Genomic DNA, 14,758 nt, shown 5'->3' on the forward strand with positions numbered 1-14,758 from the left:
AAATGAGGCTCAGAAGGGTTTATGAACTTCTCCAATGTCATGCAGCGTGTGAGGGGCAGTGTGTGCTTTTAAGCTGGGTCTAATGATGGCAAAAAAAACACATTCTTCTCACCAGCTCCTTCATCCCAGTGCCCTCCACAGTCCTCCCCCAATCCCGAGGGAAAGCTGCATCTTCGGAGATGGCAGCCCAGGACCCACTCCTGCTGGGTCTCCATCTCTCCGGGACGTGCATGACCAGGAGCTGTGCCCTGTGAGCAGCTGCATTGGTTTGCTGCCTGCTGTTGCTGGGCCTGGCTACACATCAAGTCCCCTGCTTCTTCATAACTGTAAATGGGGCCTGAGCAACCGAGCAGGGCCCCTCGCCCCTCCACTGGGGAGAGCACAGCAGCCAAGTCCACTGTGTTCTCCATAGCAGCGCAGGCAACAGCCTATGAGGGACCGTCCCCCCAAATGATGACCTGAGTGGGCCACATTCTCCCACCTGTGAACACAGCTCCTCCCCAGAACTTGAGGCTCACTCTTCCTGTGTTCTCAGCACCTGCCTCTCACCCACCCTTCCTCCCGTCTTCTCAGCCAGGCCCTGGACAGACCCACCTGGGCTGAGCCTCCTCCTTATCAGAGAATAATAGGAGCTCCATGTCCCTTGGTGCCCAGTCTGGGCCCCATCATGTAAGCAGCCCACTAGACTTGAGAAAAGGGCACAAAGCAGCTGGCACAGTGCCAGGTGCATGGTAGGTGTGCCCCATGGCAGCAGCAGAGTGTAGTAGAAGGACAGTGGTTAGAGTCAACAACACCGCATTGTACGTCTGCTTTACTAAACCAACTCTGGATGTCCATGAGGAAGTTTGGGTGGGGTGAGTTTATTTTGCATATGGGAAGGACATGAACTTGGGATGACTATAGGGTGAACTGTTATGGGTTGAATTCTGTCCCCCCAAAAAAAGATATGCTGAAGTCTAACCTCCTGTACCTCAGAATATGATCTCACTTGGAATTAGAGTCTTTGCAGATTTAGCCAAGTTAAGATAAAGGCATTAGGCCCTAATTCAATATGATAGATGTATACGGAGTTAGGCATGCACAGAAGGAATACAGGTGAGGAGACACAGAGAAGATGCCATCTGCCAGCCAAGGAGCACCTGAGGTCACAAGGCTCAAGGAGAGAAGCCTGGAATAGACCCTTCCCTAACGCCTTCAGAGGGAGCAGGGCCCTGCCTACTCCTCTAGTGTGTACTCTAGGACTGAGAGACAATAGATTTCTGTGTTCAAAGCCACCCAGTTTGTGGTGCTTTGTACTTTGTAGTCCTGGAAAACTATGTTGTTATGAGGATTAAGTGGAATTGATGTGTGAAAAATGTATAACACATAGTAAATGATTAAAAAAAAGTTAGCTCCCTCCTTCCGTTCTCACAGTTTCCATCACTGGGAGTTGTAAGGGATGGAGATTCATCTCTGGTTGACAAGGCCTTCATAATCTTTCATCCAGAACCATCTCTTCCTCCTCTGCCCTGACCCCAGGTTAGAAGTCTGCAAGCAACAAGGCCATGGTGGCCAAGCAGAAGATAGGAATGTGTGCAAGGGCCTCATGCCAGGAGGACAATGAGGCATAATGGTCACTGCCAGAATGGTAAGCCCTTCTATAGACATTGACTTCAAATCCTTTTGCACATGAAACTGCCCAAACCAAAGGCCTGGATGGATGGTACCCCTGCTTGAGTTATCAGCGCAGAGGTGATGAAACTGGGCATCCAAGGCAGAAATGCTGAGAGGGAGGCAGGAGACTCTGGTCCTGGACAGTTATTAACCTGCTCTGTGACCTCGAGCAAGTCCCTATGAATCCCAAGACCTCAGAGCTAGTTGGACAGGATATTAAAGTTCATTTTGAACCAAGTACCCATCAAAGGTGTGAACCCCTCTGTCTATCCTGATGAGCGATCCTCCAGCCCCTTTCAGTAACAGGGTCATTCCTCATGGGGCTACTCTGATTATGACATGTTCTTTTTTCTTTTGCCCTCAAGTGCCAGGGTCTCTCAACCTTCCACTCATTGGCCCAAGCCTTATTTTGTGGCCACAGAGGGCAGACCACATCCCTCTTCCATAAGACAAGCATTTCGAGTTGAAGACCACCCTTCAGGTCTTGCTGAGGATTTCTCTAGGTCAAATATCTTTAGTTCCCCCTCATATATCATGAGTTCAAGGCCTTATATCATCTTGAACTTCCCTTTAAATATGTTAGCTTTTCTCTAACATCTTTAATCTATGCACCTAGAAATTGGCTTAATACTTCTGGAGTAAATTGGGCTATACAGAATAGAGGGAACTAATCACCTCCCTTATCCTAGAATCTATGCCCCTATTCTTGTAGTTTAAGGTCACCTTACCTTTGCCTACTTCGGACTCAAAGTGAGTTTACCGGAAACAAACACCTACAGGTTCTCTCCACATGGTGCTACTAAGTGAAGCCTCCTCATCCCATCTCTTCATGTGTGGGTAGGTGCATGTATTCATGCTTGTGTTTGTGTGTGCACATGCATGTGCTGAACCAAAACATAGGATTGTATGTTTACTTCTATTTAATTCAATTTCAAAAAGATTGATATTGTTTATCCAAAGTCAAAATGATTCCCTGCCTGATTCTGTTATCCAATGTTAGCTATCTAGCCCTTCCACTTTTCCAGCTTCTAAAAGTGATGAGCCCATGCACTTAATTCTCATTCAAGTCATTCTTTTAAACAGTGTGACCCTGGTCCAGATCTAGGGCCAGTGGGGGCTGTCAGGCATTCTCATTCCAGCCCAGAGAAAATTCAGTTGACTTTTGGGCTGCCACCAACACACTGTATAGCTCACTTTAGCTGATTTAAAAATGACCCCGTGATCTCGGATTGAACAGCTGACAGGGAGGCCCGGGATGCCACTGTCTCACAAATGTCAGGAAGTTGGCCACAGAGCAGCATAACTCAGTGTGCCCCATGCTTCCAGGTCTTCATGCATGGTTGACAGGAGGCCTCTTAAAACGCTGTGTCATCACTTCAAAGTCCACCCTTCATATGTCCTTCTTGAGAACGTTAAATAGGGAGCTTATAAAGCCTGATATTTGACAGTGAGGTGGCGAGTGTACAGCACTTCAAGTGAGAACTGGGGTGGTAACTCGCTCCACAGGTGAGAGTCATTGCCTGTGGGGACCACTTCCATGGTGTTGATGGGATAGGGCTCTGGATGACTGCCCCCAAATGACCCCCCATAACCCCCACCTCTCTGAATTCACAGCTGTGTGTAGCTGCCTCACACACTGTCACAACAGGGTGCAGCAGGAGGGATCTCCTGCCAGTCCCAGGCCTTGGGAGGCCTGCGGCTTCTGCTTTCCTTCTCTGACTGCCCTAAGTGAGGAAGCCAGAGCCAGGTTCCTTGTGGATGAGAGGCCCAGAGAGGCCCCAGCCATTCAGGCTACCCCACTGAGGTCCCAGACATGTGAGTGAGGCCACCTCGGATCCTTCGGCCACGGGCTGACTGCGAACACAGGGAACCCGGCTGACCTCTCATAGAGCAGAAAGGAACTGCCTTTATTACAGAATGAGGACTCCAGCCCTTATTGCAGAATTATGAGCTAATGAATGGTTGCTGTTTTAAGCCATTAACTTCTGGGGTGGTTTGTTATACACAAAGGCTATCAAAACAGGATCTATTGTTCTGGTATGAGGCCGGGGTTAAAATAAGATTGTGAACTCCTGAGGCACAGGAAATGAATTCAGACACAGAAGAGCCAGCTAAGAAGGTGGCAGCCAGAGATGAAAAGGCTTTGTTTCTCATAGGAGCTGCTTGCCCCTTTGTATCTCTGAGCTCTGTCAATAGTGAACTAGAATAAAAGTTTCTGGTGCATCAGCTAGAGAAAAATCCTGTTCTCAGAGAGCTACATCCCAAACAGGGGCTGCTGATTAGAAGAGCGATTTCCCTTAGCTCTAACCAAACAACTGGTATAAAAATTTTTTAAAAGGCCTATAATACCCTGGATAACACTGGCTCAGTCTTTTCAAAACACCTTTACCTAATAAGGTTTTCATTTTTTTCCTTCAACCTTTGTAAACTGCCAAAGCAAAAAAAATATCTCAAGAGTACTTCTATATTTGTTAGAAAACTATTGTATAAGATATTGCCTATTACATATTATACATATATGATAAATACTTCTCAGAACTTAGCTCAAAAAACATATAAAAAACTTTACTTACCTAAACTCAAACTCATAACCCGTCATATTTACCTTTTTGCCAAGGCTGCCAGGAAGCTCAGAGACAAATATAATGACTAATCACAGGGTTCTATGAGCATTTTTGCTTCTCTAACTTTGCTAAAGATTTGATTTTCAAGTTGTAGCCTAAAAGCTACATTGTCTTTTACCTTTTCTTCCCTACATAAGCTACCTTTCATTATTTTTGAAATATCTATAAATAACTTTTAATAAAATGTCTTCGTAGAACATGACAGGGGTATAATTGTGGAAAGAAAGGGAAGGCTGTATTTCATGTTTGTTTTAATGTGTTGAGGAAAGGGGTGGTAGGAAGTCTGTTCTCTGTGACTTTGCCAAATTTAGAATCAATGGCAGAGCTGTAGATAACACCAGCTCTAACAAAGAAATACAATTTGCGCCCTGCATGGGTCAGGTGTTATCCTGTTTATATCGCTCCTCCAGCCCTCGCCTGCTGTCCACAAATCCCTGTTCTGCTGACATCTGGATGACGTCTGTAAATCAGCATGCTCAGGAACACTGTTCACCTCTTAGGAGGTCACAGGCCACTCCATCATCCCTATGAGGAGCCTCTCCCAGAGCCAGTTGAGTGCGGGCTTGCTTGCCTGTTCCCTCTCCTTCAGACTTAGATGCCAAATAAAAATACAAAATTCACCAGCCTGGTCAAACAGAGCCCCTTCTTCCCTCCCTATATATGTCTCCTGTATGGCTCCCATAAAAAGCAATTAGCTCCACGAAGTCACCCTAAAAGGAACAAGCTGCAGGCTGAGCAGGAGAAATCTGGTACCAATGGCTGTTAAACTGATTAGTAAACACCTAATGAGATACCCTTTATCTCTTGCATAAAGGAAAAAGAATCAGGAAATGGATGCCCGATGGGGCTTCTCTCTTTGAAGGCAGCTGCACAGGCCTCTTGTAAAACAGCCTACCCAGGCTTGCTATGGAGAACCCAGGCTTGCTCCTGTCCCTCCCTCACTACTCAGGTGATCATTTCCCAGGCTTGTTCCAGGTTCGGGGGAGGCAGGAATGAAGCGAGAGGCCACCCATCATTCATTCAATCATTCATTCATTTATTCAGCAAATATTGGGCATTGATTATGTACCAGTTACTGATCTAGCTGCTATGGCAATACTGTGAACAAGATAGTCCCTATGAGTCATTAATTCTAGTGGATGTTTAAAAGGTATGTGATGTACTCCACTGAGGGTGTGGGAGATGTCAGGGAGAGAAGGAGAAAGAAAGATGGAGGGGAGAGAAAAAGAGGGGGTGGAGAAAGGAAGAGGAAGAGGGGAGGAGGAAGAAAGGCGGAAGAGTAGGGGAAGGAACAGGGAGATTTTTGAAAAAGAAGATCAGAAACCAATTCAGTTCTTCCAGACAATGAGGCCTCTTTTAATTTAATTAATTTTTATTATTGATTTCAGAGAGAAAGGGAGAGGGAGAGAGAGATAGAAACATCAATGATAAGAGAGAACCATTGATCGGCTGCCTCCTGCACACCCCCTACTGGGGATTGAGCCAGCAACCGGGCCGTGTGCCCTGACTGGGAATCAAACCGTGACCTCCTGATTCATAGGTCAACAGTTGACCACTGAGTCACACCGGCTGGACAACACTGAGTCCTCTTAAATGACAGGCCTCTGGGCCTGGGGTGCAGTGCTTGGTGCACAACTGGGAGGGTGCTGCTAGGCATCGAGGCTGCTAAACACCCTCCAGTGCACAGGACAGCCTTCCACAATAAAGAATTATCCAGCTCACAATGTCAGTAGCACTGAGTTGGAGAAACCTTGCATAGCTCTTACACTAGTCCCTCCATACCGTAGGGGATGCATTCTAAGACCCCCAAACCAACAGGCCTGGATGGACAGATAGGATGTGGCCCTAGGTTGCTTTTTGTACCCCTGCTTGTGTTATCATTGAGGAGATGAGGAAACTGGGCATCTGAGGCAGAAATGCCAAGAGGGAGGCAGGAGACCCCCAGTGGAAGCCTGACACACAGAGAGTACCAAACCCTACCATTGGATCTGATGCCTTGGACTATCCCCTGTAGTTCCCAGGTGCCTCCCCCTGACACCCCCAAGGCACTGCCTTTTGTCCCCTCTGCCTGCCCCCAGTTTCAGGCCAGCCTTGCTCTCTAGCTCAACCTGGATTACAGTTGCCACTCCCTCCCTCCAACTGCCTGGGAAGGAAGTGTGAACACTCCCGTTGAGAAGTGCTAAAAATTGCTTGCCTCCAATGGTGCTGATTTAAAGATTAAAAGCACAGCACATTTCTGTTTATTTCTCTAAGAGGGAACAGTAGCTGGTCTTCCCCAGAACAGAAGATTAACTGGCTTTCCTCTAAAGCCATTTGGGCCATTGAACACAAATGATATGTCAACACACTTTAAAGGAGAGATTATTCATTAGGATGCAATAGCTGTTGAACTCAGCTGATCATCCACTCACCTGAGAAGCTAAAATATAAATACATGTAGATGCCACCAGACCCCCACCCCTGAAGAATCTGGAGTGGGGGGTCTCTGGACTCAGGTGGCCCTGCTGATGAATGCTGGGATCCAGAGCAAAATAGACCAGCCTGAGTCCTGAGCCTGGGGCAGGGTGGAGGTTGGGGGTAGGGGTTGTGGGGAGGACAGTCTTGTTTTGTGCATTCCTTTCTAAGATGACTCCAGACAAGCTGTCAAGTCCTGGGCAGTTTACAAATGTCTCCCATGTAGTTTATTCTTCTGTCCAATACACCTAACAGCTGCACTGCTGTCCGGCTCCTTTAATAGCTACACTTCTTCAAAGTCAATTGATACTGAAGTAGATGTGAAATGGCCTTAAATTGTTCTCCTTACTCAGGACTTGGGGAGAGGAAAGCTCTACCCAGGAGCCCCACAGATGGCATATAAATATGGCTACCGGACCTAAGGAGAGTGGCACACCTTCCAGGGAAGTCCAAGCATTAGTTCAGTCTTAGCAAGTTAGAGAAAGTCCCAGAATTACCACCTAGTAGACAGCCACCTGTCTCTAGGTCTACTCTTTTGTGACCTAGCCAGGCATGGGTGACCACAAAAACCCACAAGAAATATGCATTCCTCACTTAGTGGTCTCCAAAGCCAGGCTCTCAACATCCACTAATACCCTCTTACCTGCTATAAAAAGGACTTATTTTCCAAAAGATCCTGTATTCAACAACAAAACAGTCAGAACTGGTTTCTGAATGATATAAAAATGGTCCCCTGGCCAGTCAGAGATGTGTTGATTGGGTGCAAATCTCTCTCTCTCTCAAGGGTTAGGTTGCCAAATTCAGCTTCTTTTTTTACTAGAAGGCTGATATGGAGCGTTCACACAGAAGTTCCAACTTCTCTGGGATACAACTCCCTGAGCAACAGGATCAGGATGTGACGGAAGAGGGCCTACATTTGAGCAAGGGTTTCCCAGAGTGCTTGTTACTTGCCTTTGGGGTTCACAATACAATCCTGCCGGGAAATCCATCCACTATGGGCCCAGGACAAAAGGCTGCCTGAACCAATCCTCCCGCTCACAGGTCCACCCACACCCTTTGGCTCCAGGCAGGGGATTCTGAATGCTTACCCTTGGCTCTTGACACCCCCAGACTTGCCCAAGGTCACAGAGCTGGTAGTCAGCCCCACTAGGAAGAGAATACAACACCCCTTGCCCCAGGGCCAGAGCTCCAGGCTCTCCATTTCACCGATGTCTACAGTGAGTAATTAAAAAAATGAAAATGAGAATAATGGACTAATAGGAATCAGTTGTCTTCATGGACTGAATGACCTTGGAAAAGAGCCAGCTTGCCTTTGTGCTCCCTGGGGCCATGTAAGGAGGAAACTCCTATGAAGTAAAGGTGAGACTGCAGCTGCGAAATTACCTAAAGGGCATAAAATATTCTGGCTACTCTGGTGGTTTTCAGCAGTAATTCTAGGACTTATTTAAAATCCATGATGGGTGCATCCAGGCAAAGCGGACCCTGCTGCAGCCCCAGCCCTTCCAACGCTGAGGGACTGGGCAGGTAAGCTCCCTCCATGGGAAATGCTGGCATCAGCATTTAACAGCAGGTTAACTCCAAGCCGAGAACAAGCCCTCCTAGTGTCCCATCAGGCAAGGGGATTCCAGGAGGCCCAGGCCCTCCGACCCCCAGTTGCCATTGGCAGTTAAGCCAGGGGCCAACTGGAATTTTTATGCTAAACTTATTTTGTGCAAGATTTGGAGAATTCGGAGTGTTGCCTAGCTCAGGAATTTGATGACCCAAAAGCTCATGACTGAGAGCCCAAGGGTTTATCACCTGAGCCCCAAAACTTTCAAGATTCTGAGATTCCTAGAGTCTATGATTCTCAGATAGTAACTCCCATGATCCTGAGATTCCCAGTATTTGAAGCTTCTGTAAATGCCTGAGTTATAGCCCTCCTCCCCCACCATTATTGGCCTATACCCGTGGTCAGCAAACTGCGGCTCGCGAGCCACATGCGGCTCTTTGGCCCCTTGAGTGTGGCTCTTCCACAAAATACCACTGCCTGGGTGAGTCTATTTTGAAGAAGTGGAGTTAGAAGAAGTTTAAGTTTAAAAACTTTGGCTCTCAAAAGAAATTTCAATCGTTGTCCTGTTGATATTTGGCTCTGTTGACTAATGAGTTTGCCGACCACTGGCCTATACCAAGGTCAGTGGTGCCACAGTGCTTTTGCACGAACTGTTCCCTCTGCCTGGGACATCCTTCCTGCCTCATCTGACCTTGCTCAAGTTCGGAGGGAGGCCTTCCTTCATCCATCTGCAGCTTTCCAACTGGAGGAAAGGCTGAGGGTAGGAAGGGGCTTTTTCTTTTCTTGGAACACAGACGCAGGGTGCTAGGCGACCAGTGAGGATCAGTCTTTGGTCTGAATCCTGCCGGCTCAGCCCTGAGCACCCTCCTCCTCCCGGGAAGAGCTAAGGCTCCCACAGGCTGGAAGCCAGCTCTGTACTTTTGCAAATCAGTGCTGCTCAGGCTGTGTGACGGGCGGCCTCAGCCAGGCTGATTCCTGACTCGGGGGACCCCGTGGGCTTCACACACGTATTTATAGCCCAGCTCACTGTCATGCTCGTCAGATCAGGAGGTCCCTTGCTCTTTTCCTCTGGCTCACAGAACACCTCCAGGCAACCTGTCCTCCAAGGGGAGGACCTGGAAAGGAGCGGGTGACGAGGCAGAACCCAAGTGCCCTGCTCTTAGCCCTCGGTTTTTCTTTCTTTATTGAAAGATGTCATGTAGAACAGAAGGAGCAGGGCTTGGGGGAGAGAAGACCTCATTTTAATCCCCAGTGCAGCCGTTTAGCAGCTGAGTGACTTTGGGCATGCGGTTTGACCTCTCCGGACCTGTTTCCTCACCTTTGAGATGGGAATAATGTTATCTACGTCTTGGGGTTGCTGTAGGGAGATAATGCCTGGCATGTTGTCAGTGCCGAATAGTAGTCCTATTATTTGTTCATGAGTCTGAACTTCTTTGTTCCTTTTCTCCCTTTCAAAGGAAGGTGCTAAGGCTGGACCCCTGCATCATTTGGGAAAGCTGGAGTGCAGTGAATTACCCTGGGATTTCTGTAGGCACAGAAGCCCGTGGCTCTCCTCAAGGGCCACTCAAAACCTGGCTACTCCATATTCAATCCCCAACCTCTTTCCCACCCCAACCCGTCAGCCATTGACTTCACCCCTTGCACAGGGTGGACATGGTGAACTCTGGCTCGAGAGGGAGGCGGCATGTTGTCTGGACATTTACTCATTCAACAAATGTCACCGAGCAGGTCTCTGCACCAGCCACTGCTATAGATGGTGGGCTCAGCGAGGGGAGCAAACCAGGCTCCTTTCCCCCAGACTAGTAGGTGGGACCGGGAACACATAGGTACATAAATGGGTGCATCCTCTGATGTCAGGCAGGGAGCTTGTGCTATGTGGTGAAAGCGAGCAGTGAGGGGCAGCAGTGATGGGACAGGGGGCCTAGCAGCTGCGGTCTCTAAGCAGGGGTAACACTAACCACAGATGGGCGGCAATGTCATTTATCCAATATGCAGGAGGAGGCTGCTGGTGTTTGTGAAGCCAGAGTCATAGGTGTGGACCTCAGGAGACACCATAGCAAAGGGTGAGGCACGTGGTCTGTCCTAAGCAAGGAGCTGGGTTCAGGGAAAGGCCCCAGGATGAGATGTGAAATGAGGTATTTGTTCAGCCAGACAAGGCACATCCAGACAAACAGAGCAGGCAGCCGCCCTGGAAGATAGGGTCAGCCCCAAGGGTGCCTCCATGGCCTTTAGGCCTGGAGATGCTTGGCCTTGGCCATGAAACTGAGCAGAGATTGGGGCTGAGTGAAGGGAGGACTAGCAGAGCCCCTCCCTCCAAGGCAAAGCCTTTCCTCTTCATGTGTTCCCAGCACTCGGCAGGTGATCAGGGCTGGGATGTGGAGTAAGTGGGCGTTCCACCCTCAAGAAGCTCACAGTGCAGTAGGAGGAAATAATTAAACAGATCATTTCAGTGCACTGAGATATGTGTGCAAAGTGGCTGTCACAAGGAGCGGTGACACTCTCCTGTGGGATGGGGCAAGCTTTACAGGACACTATTTCAGTTTGTCTCAAATGGATGGATGTGGGGGCTCTGCTAGGAAGATAAAGGGGACAGAAAAGGAGTGTCCAGGTGGAAACAGGGGCATCTTCTCCGCTCTGGCTGCAAGGAAGCTTTATGTGGAGTCCTCCCACCTGCAAGTCCCTTAGAGATGAGCTGAAATGCCAGGAAAGACTTTTGATCCATTTGTTAATTTAATAATGTACTTTGTAGCAGCAAAAGGAACTTTCCCATCGCAGAAACCCAAACGAGTGAGGTTTTGTTTTTCTTCCACCTTCCCCCTCCCCCCGCCCCAATAATATAAGTGATGAGTTCCTCACTCACTCCAGGCCTCAGTCAGGCTTGTTTGGGTCTCGAACAAGGGCTGGAGACCATTGATGAGTCAGCATGCTGGACGTGGACAGAGAGGACACAGGGAGGCTGGGCCTGGCCTCTGCTGGGACCAGTGAAGCCTTTGCTGACCATACCCCAACTTGGCCTGGCATGTGGTGGGTTCCTCACTCCCCCATCACCCCTAAGGTTAAAGCACCAGGCCTGGTGCTCTCACCAGGGACACAACTCATGGGTCTCCCAGGTGCAAGGTGAGCCTGGCTCCCTCCCCTCACGGGACATGACTTGGTACCCAGTCTTTGGAAGAGAATCAGCACACAGAATGGGCCCTATAGCAGCAACCTGCATAGGTCTCCAGCTTCAGAATCGGGGCTTTTTGTCATCTTTCTCAAATCATCCATTCACTCATTCAACATAAATGTGGAGGACACCCACCCTCAGGTAAGAGCCAGTCCCCGACAGCCTGGGCTGGCAAGGTCCCGCAGTGAGAACTTGGGTGTCCATGGGGCTCTGTGACTGCTTTACGGCGCTGCCAGCCCAGAGAGCTACAGAGAAAGCCTGCTCATAGTGAAGCACTTGTGTGTGGCCAGAGTGGAGAAGATGCCCCAGTGACCGCAGAAACGAGAGAAGAAGAAGAGGAATGTGGCTTGTCTGGGGCCTACTCTGTGCTAGGTGCTTCCACCACATTATCTCACTTCATCTTCACTACAGTCCCATGAGATGGACAAACTGGGACCCATAAACTAGAAGGAAGGTGAGGAGGCAACGTCAGACCTCAGGGAGCTTCGGGTCTTCCTGCCAAAGGCAAGAGATGGCCCATGTGTGTCAAGTGTAAGTGCTCACACACTTAAGGCAAGGGGAGGGGACCTGAAAAGGCAGCTTCTGAGAGGGTATCTTCCTACAGAGTAGAGGGAACAGGAATGATACCAAAAAAAAAAAAAAAAAAAAAAGAGAAGGAGGAGGGAGAGAGAAGGAGGGCAAGCTGATGTGAGGAGGAAACCAAACTCAGAGTGAAGAAACAAAACAAGGAGGAGGAGGAGAAGGTTCTGGAATACTGGGGAAATGCGAGCGGAAAGCTAGCTCTTCTGTAGGCACAGCGTGTTGACCATAACCCTGATGCAAATGTCAACCAACAAAAGAGAGACTCCCCAGCCCTGGTGGGTATAAGGATAGCATTGTCACTGACTGCTAAGAGCCCACAGCCATGTGGGAGAGGCACCTCCTACCTGGGGTATGGCTGAGGTTCATCCAGCCACGACCGGCTAGTTCCCTCTGTTGTTAAGCCACCTGGGGCTGGACAACCCCACACAGAGAAAGAGGCACATCTGGAAGGGCTGGGCAGGACACTGAGACACTGGGATAGCTAAGTGGTGCTTCTGTTGCTTTTTTCCCACTGACTGTGAGAGCGAAGAACTGGCGGGACATCAGCTGGGCCTGCCAATGGTATTGAGAAGCAGTGCTTGGCTCTCTCGATTCTGGCCTGGAATCCCCAAAGGCTGATCAAGAAGGGCAGCATTTCGGTGAGGAGAGGAAGAGGGAATTTGCTTAGAGATTAAGTGATGCCAGAGGAGAAATGCGCAAACTGGTTACTATGGAGAGCAGCAGGGATGGCGGAGAAAGAATGTCTGCGTGGGAAGGGACCATGAGTCAGGTGAGGAAACTATTGAGGTAGGATTTGAAAACAACCCTTTTCTCCTCAGAAGTTGATTTAGCAATATGGTCAGCATGGGTAATGAGCAAAGAGAACTCAAGGCTGGGGAGGGAACAAGGCTCCTGCCTGGAACCACCTAACATCAGGGTGGAAGTGTTTGGTGAAGCCCAAAGGGGAGAAAAGGAGGTGAGAACTCTGGATCTCTAACCTGCTATGGGCACTCTGACCAGATGGAGCAAGTAGGAGGCTGTTTGTGTCCCAGATCACAGGACTGGTGGGGAGGCAAAGAGGAAGGACCCTGGCTGCCCAGATGCCAGAGGGAAGGCTTCCCATGCAAAGCAGGATGTTTGACAGTTTACTAAGCTGACAATTCCTGCCCTTCCCTGCCCCCTTCCCCCCCCCCCCCCCCCCCCCCCCCACAGCTAGAGGGAATGATGCTATGGTTGTTAACTCTTTGTGCATCTTGGAGATCTCAGAGAGTCTGACGAAACCAACAGTACAGGTCTTTTCCCCTGAAAAAAAGCATGCACACAGAAACACACACACACACACACACACACACACACACACACACACACACACGGATATGCAAACACACAGACACCCTTTTATCTATTTCAGGAGGATTAGGAAGTCCCTAAGAGCCACCCTGATTCTCTTGGGACTATGTTAGTTCTGATTAAAACCCTTTCTTTCCTCAGCTCTGGGCCTTTGCAATTACACTGCCCCCCCCACCCCCCCCCCCCCCCCAGAGATCTCCTCCTGGTCTTTGCAGGGCTAACTCCCTGGGTTCAGTTTCTGTTGGAACAGCACAACCTCAGAAAGGCTTTCTCTCACCATCTCATCACCCCATTCCTCCAATCCACTCCCCTCCATCCCTACGTGTTCTATCACCTACCCTGTTTTATTTTCCTGCAAGTATTTTTAACTATCTAAAAATTATCCTATATAATAAAAGGCTAATATGCAAATCAATCAAACCACAAAACGACTGGTTGCTGTGGTGCATACTGACCACCAGGGGGCAGACGCTCAATGCAGGAGCTGCCTCCTGGTGGTCAGTGTGCTCCCACAGCGGGCACGTTGCTCAGCCAGAAGCCCTGAGCCAGGCTCACAGCTGGCAAGGGCAGCAGCAGGGGTGGGAGCCTCTCCCACCTCTGTGGCAGTTGGACATGCCCTGAGGGCTCCAGGACTGCGAGAGGATGCAGGCTGGGCTGAGGGACCCCGCCTAGTGCACCAATTTCATGCACTGGTCCTCTAGTATTAATCCTTATTTGTCTATTTTGATGTTGTTCTAGACAGGCATGCAACTAAAATGTATGACCTAGACAGGCATGGGCTTTTTCTCTCGACTGACTTCTGGTGCTGAAACAATGCTCAATACATGGTACAGGAGCAATAAATATTAAAAGAAACACCTTTGCTCTTATAATCCTCATCAACCATGAAGAGCTGGTGAAGAGCTTAGAGTCCTTAGAATGCTGGGAAACCTTGGAGGAAATATCGCAGTGCCTGTTGGAGAGGGGCAGGCTAGGTGTACCCCAAACCTGGGCTTCAGTGCACAGATTTCAAAGAGTAGATGGGAAAAAAAGTTGTGATTTCATGGATTACAGGCTTTGGAAGGCAGCCCTCAGGACAAAAATTCTGCTCGAATAACCAGCAATGATCCAAAACAGGGAGAACATAGTACAAAATCTAGAAACATCAGACCATGGAGAAATTTTGAGGGAGCTCATATTTTTAAAAGGTCATGTACAGGAAACAGAAAGGAGATTCAAAATTGCAGTTGATTGAAATCTGTAAGAACAGAATTAAGATGAGTAAGAAGGGGCCCATGATTGGGGCTAATGGCATATTGTATGAGGACCCCTGAGAGAAGGCACAGCTCCTCCTGCAGTCATTGCCTCTACACTCATGAGAATAAGGCCAGATTTGAAGGGAAGAGGAAAGAAATTAACATT

The 14,758-nt window shown here is 48.8% G+C and overlaps 1 protein-coding gene across 4 annotated transcripts in view; it reads right to left on the reverse strand.

Annotated features, from left to right (window-relative positions):
• GALNT18 (polypeptide N-acetylgalactosaminyltransferase 18) overlaps window positions 1-14,758 on the reverse strand; it is a 288,829-nt gene that overhangs the window by 83,311 nt on the left and 190,760 nt on the right. The window lies entirely within an intron of this gene.

This window comes from Eptesicus fuscus, chromosome 13 (genome assembly GCF_027574615.1).
Source record: "Eptesicus fuscus isolate TK198812 chromosome 13, DD_ASM_mEF_20220401, whole genome shotgun sequence".
In the NCBI taxonomy this organism is placed as follows: domain Eukaryota; kingdom Metazoa; phylum Chordata; class Mammalia; order Chiroptera; family Vespertilionidae; genus Eptesicus; species Eptesicus fuscus.